Source organism: Marmota monax, unplaced genomic scaffold, assembly GCF_021218885.2.
Source record: "Marmota monax isolate L192 unplaced genomic scaffold, Marmota_monax_Labrador192_F-V1.1 WCK01_AAM20220418_F8-fsc00009, whole genome shotgun sequence".
Lineage (NCBI taxonomy): Eukaryota > Metazoa > Chordata > Mammalia > Rodentia > Sciuridae > Marmota > Marmota monax.
This window is the reverse complement of record NW_026694710.1, coordinates 26,182,182-26,187,288: the sequence shown is the minus strand read 5'-3', so window position 1 is coordinate 26,187,288 and position 5,107 is coordinate 26,182,182.

The window sequence follows — 5,107 nt, the reverse complement described above, 5'->3', positions numbered from 1 at the left end:
CAGCTTATCTAATTAGCATAAACTAGATACAGCAGTCAGCCAATCAGGAATCTCCACACTTAACGGCTCGCTGGCGTTACTTCACAAACCACTCCCTCTGCAAAATGCCAGGCGCCATCCTGACTTGTTTACAGACCCTAACAAACAGGGGCCATGTAGGGCCTGGCATCCTGCCCCAGGGCTGGAGTGTCCTTCTTCCCACCCGGCCTGCCCTGGCCCTGCCCTGGCCCTGAGCACCAGAGGCGCTCAGCATCCTGTGCTTGGTGCCCACCTGGAAGCCTGTCCTGCCATAGAACCTGTCCTCTCCCACTGCCTCTTGTCCCCTGTGTCCACCCAGCCTGAAGGAGAGCAGCCCTTCACGTTGGCAAAGAGCCAGGCAGTGGGCAAGCAGCGGAGCCTCTTCTGTGAAAGGGGTGTCCCCCTGGGGACTGGAGGACACAAGGCCACGCTTTCCTTAGAGGCTCAGGGGCAGTGGCTCCCGTCACCACCTCTGGGTGAGGAGCAGAGTGAGGCAGAGGGGTGCAGGGGACCTGGGAGCCTGCGACGGCCCACTCCTGGCAGAAGCTCAGGAGGGTCCGTGGGTCTGAGGGCCCCTGCCTGGAGGGAGGCTGGGTTGGTGCTGGCCTTGTGCAGGCCTGTCTGCGCCTCGGAGGCAGGGCTGTGCTGTGCCCCCTGGATGAGGCGGCACAACAGCTGTGAGTGGGGACCCGTGGCCAGCCCTCCAGCCGGGGTGCTTTGGGGCCCAGCCCTGAGTGCCTGAGCTGGACCTTGATGTCAGAGTCTCTCCAGACACCATCTCTACTCCTCACAGCTGTGCTTCCTTAGGATGCACACACACACACACAGACACACAGACACACACAGAGAGACACACACAGAGAGACACACACACACCGACACACCCACACAGACACACAGAGACAGACACACAGACATGCACACACAGACACACAGACACAGACACACAAACATGCACACACAGACACATACACATGCACACACAGAACATAGACACACAGACACAGACACGCACATAGAGACACACACACACAGACACGCAGACACTGACACACACACACAGACACACACAGACACACACGCACACACAGAGGCACACATGCACACACAGACACATGCACACACAGACTCACACACACACAGACACACAGTCAGACACACACAGGAACATACAGATATACACAGACACACAAACAGACACGCACACACTAACACACACACAGACACACATACAGACACACAGGGACACACACAGACACGCACACACACAGGAACCCAAACCAAACAGAGAACAGAGCAGGACGTGGAGCTCACCCGGCCACCCGCAGGCTGCCCGGCCACTGTCCGGTACAGGACCCACCCACAGTCACTCTGGGTGACCTCCCTGGGAAGGGTCAACAGTGTGCTCCCAGAATCCCCTGGGCTGCTGAGGACACAGGGGTGGTTGCCACATGTCTCCCAGGCCCCTGCCCCACTGTGGGAGCTGCTCCAGGACAGGACACAGCAGGAGGGAGGCAAAGCCCTGAGGCCACGGAGGCCACCTTCCAGGGCCAAAAAATAAAACAATAAAAGCAGAACAGGGCGGGGCCAGAGAACAGGTGGGCGGCTGGGCCCAGGGCAGCGGGAGCCAGAGAGCAGCCTGCCCAGGGCAGCAGGTGTGGGAGGGGGCAGGAGTGACGAGCGGCCCAGACTGCTCAGCCTGCGCAATCGGGAGGACGGGCCACAGTCCCCAGGAGCCGGCCACGCAGAGCCGCTGCCCCTCCCGCGGGGGAAGCGTCTCCAGCGTGTCTGGAAAGCCAGGCGGGACGCACAGGAAGCCTGCCCTCCACATCCGGCCCTTGCTGCTCACCTCCTGACAGCTCGGCTGGCCCTGCCTGGGACCTGCTGGCGCCGTGCTCCCCAGGTCCCTGCTGGACGCCCTGGCCACTTTGGCTCTTGCCTGAGGCTTCTTGTGCTAGGGCCCAGGTCACTGTCTTCTGGCCTCCTCAGTCAGCATCCTTGGCCCTGGGGACACTGCCCCGTGGGCATCTGCAGGCAGGTCTCAGGGTGCACCCCTTAGGGGCCGAACCCCACATCTCATGAGCACTTCTTGCCGGGGTCCTTTCCAGAGATGAAAGACCCTCTGTGAGTGGCACAGGAGAGGTGGCTCTCCAAGGTATGGCCCAGGGGCGGCTCTGGGTGCCACAGGGCCTGCCTTCTCCCTCCTCCCCACTGCCCGGGAGCCTGGTCCCCCCAGGGACCTAGTCACCACCAGCTCCTCATCAGCGGCTGGACTTCCCTGCCCGGGCCTCTCACCCCCTCCCCTTTCCCAGATGGCCTCAGCCCAGGGGGCCCCTCCTCCTTGAGCACCCTCCTTGCTGGCCACCACCCCTTGGCCTTCTTCCCTTGAGCTGAACTTGGCCTGCGCGTCCTGTTCTCTAATGTCCGTTTAACCAGCACCCTCAGTGGGAGACCTGGGCTGGGTCCACTGTAAGTGCTTCACCGGGCCTGACCTTCTCCTCCGTACACCCGCTGAGGTTCTCACTGACACCAGCAGCAAGAGAGGCTGGGCAGCCTGCCCACGACACACCGCCAGCGGGCGCTAGAGCGAGGGCAAGACAGACGCCTGGACCCTGCGTCCGGGCTGCCTCGTAACACACACTCCGCTGTCCTTGCCTGTCCTGGCTGCCAGAGCCCCCGGGGTTGCAGCCCCAGCAGAGTCCTCCGCGCCCCTCCTGGCCTCTCCTGGCCTAAAGCAGGGTAGGGTCACGGTGCTGTGTGAGGGCAGGAGCCCCCTCCTGCCGCACTCAGAGGTGAGGAAACAGGGGCACTCACGATGCTGCTGGATGCCGGCTGGCCCCGGCTGGCCCCGGTGTCACCAGCCTCACGGTTCTCACTCTTGTGAGACTGGAGTAGGATCCAACCCCCTATGGCCGTGAGCAGACCCCCGCCCCTCCCACAGCAGCGGGGGGGCCTGGGGAGCAGCCCCGGGGGTCTTGATTCCAGCACAAAGCTGCCAGCCCCTGGACCCCACTCTGAGGAGCAAGGCCGTTGGACCTTAGAATGCCCAGCCTGGGCCAAGGGGACAGGTGAGGGTCTCTCGTGCCCCTCACCACCAGGGGAACAGGGCTGCTGCCCGAGGCACATGGGGTGCGGGTCAGGGCAGGTTCAGGGCCTGGGGAACTGAAGGGGAAGGAGAGCTCACGGGCCGGGGAACTGAGGTCCGAGACCCGGGAACTGAGTCTGAGGCCCGCAGCACAGATGGGGCGTGACCAGGCCACCTCTCCCCCACACCCAGGGCCATGGGTCCCCATACTGGGGCCAGAGGGACTGGAAAGTCGTCCCTTTCTCCGAACACCAACAAGTCTCGGCCTCACTCCTGTCCACGGCCTTCGGACTGGCCAAAGTCGATGCAGGCCCCACAACTGTGGGAGCAGGGCCAAGTCCCTGCCAAGGCCACTCAGACCCTTGTCCAAGCTGAGGGAACCTGGTCCTGCCCTCAGGGCATCTTCAGGACTGGCTGGGGGACAGGCCACCAGACCCAGCCTGGCCCTGCCCCAGCCCTTACACCCACCCAGGGAAGGTCTCGGTCCTCGCTCGCCGCAGACGCTCGCGGACTTATTCTTAACCACAGCCTTCTGTGCGTGGGGTTCTAAGGAGCTGAACCCACTCCCTGCCCCGCTGCCCACCCCCAACCCCTTCCCTCCAGGCAGCCACGCCCTTCAAAACCCGAGAAATCTCCTGGGGCTTACGCCTGAAACCTAAAGCCTGGTACCACAGCGCTGCATCTCCCAGCCGTGGCCCTTCCTGTCTTAGCTCCCCTCTAAAGATGTCGGTAGCAAGGCGACTGCATCATGTCTGGCTGGATGCTGATTCAAGCCCCGACTCTCTCCTGACCCCCATCTCCAGCCCGTGTCACGTGGTGACCCATCGTCCTCTACCTGGATCCACTTCCTGTTGATGTACCTGCTTTCCACCGAGGGTCCCTGGGGACTAGTCGCCATGATCTCAAGGACCTGACAAGGTCTGAATCCACTTGATGGGCAGTTTGACGGGTTCCGAATTCTAGTTTGGAGATGGTTTTCCTGCAGAGGCCAGTTCTGCAGGAACGGTGCCATCCTATCTAGTTGCCAGCATCGCTATCCCAAGTTCAAAGCCACTCTGATTCCTAGTTCTTCAGAGTGACCCTCCCCTCTTCTATTACCTACTCAAAAGTTAAATTAAAAAGTCAGTGGTGCCCTGCGAGGTCCTGTTTGTCCCTCACGCCTGTGTCCCTCAGGAGGAGGAAGTGAGTCTTGCTCCTTCTCACGGTGGTGGAGCCGGACTGCAGAGCCCTGGAGCACCCAAGGACTAACAAGTGACCTCGTTTTCCCCAGGCTCCTCTAGTGCGGCCCCGGGCCAGTGGGGAGGAGGAACCCTGCATTTGTTGTCATCTCCGACGTCACAGGTGTTTGCTGAGGCGGTGGCTGCAGACTGAGCAGAGGGCCTGGCCTGCCGTCGTGGGCAGCAGGCGGCGCCCAGGAGCAGCAGGCAGAAGGCCGTCCTCGTCCTCGGCACAGCACCTGCTCTCTCCAACCCCACCTGGAGCGCCTGCCCTGGCCCTCCTGCAGCTGCTGCCCGGGCTCCCAAGAGCCACTGTTGAAGGAAGGCAGCTCAGGGGAGAGCCCTGAGGGAGGGTTGGGCACAAGCACACTGTGTTCAGGGACAGTGGGCTCCGCAGCCAGGAGGACGGAGCCAGAGCCCACAGGAGGATGGCGGATGGCGGGCTCCTGAGGCCACCCTGGCTGGAATGCTGGGTCCTGATCCTGCAGTGCTACAGCCTCAGGGGACATGAAGCCCCCCACCCCACTGACCCTCCCTGAGGCTTCAGAGAGGCGAGTCCCTGGGGACGGGCGGGGGTCTGTGAGAAGCAGCTCTTCCTGCCTTACTGGGGGGCGGGAAGGCCAGGGCCAGCCCACCTGGCCCACAGCTCAGTGTCCTGGACGGTAAGAACTCAGTGGATGAGCGCATGTCTCCTGGGAGCCCACGACGTGACCCTGGGCCTCGGTCTCTCTAAAATGGGGTTAAACCCTGACTTCCCCGGCCAGGTCATGAGGATGACCGCTAGCTC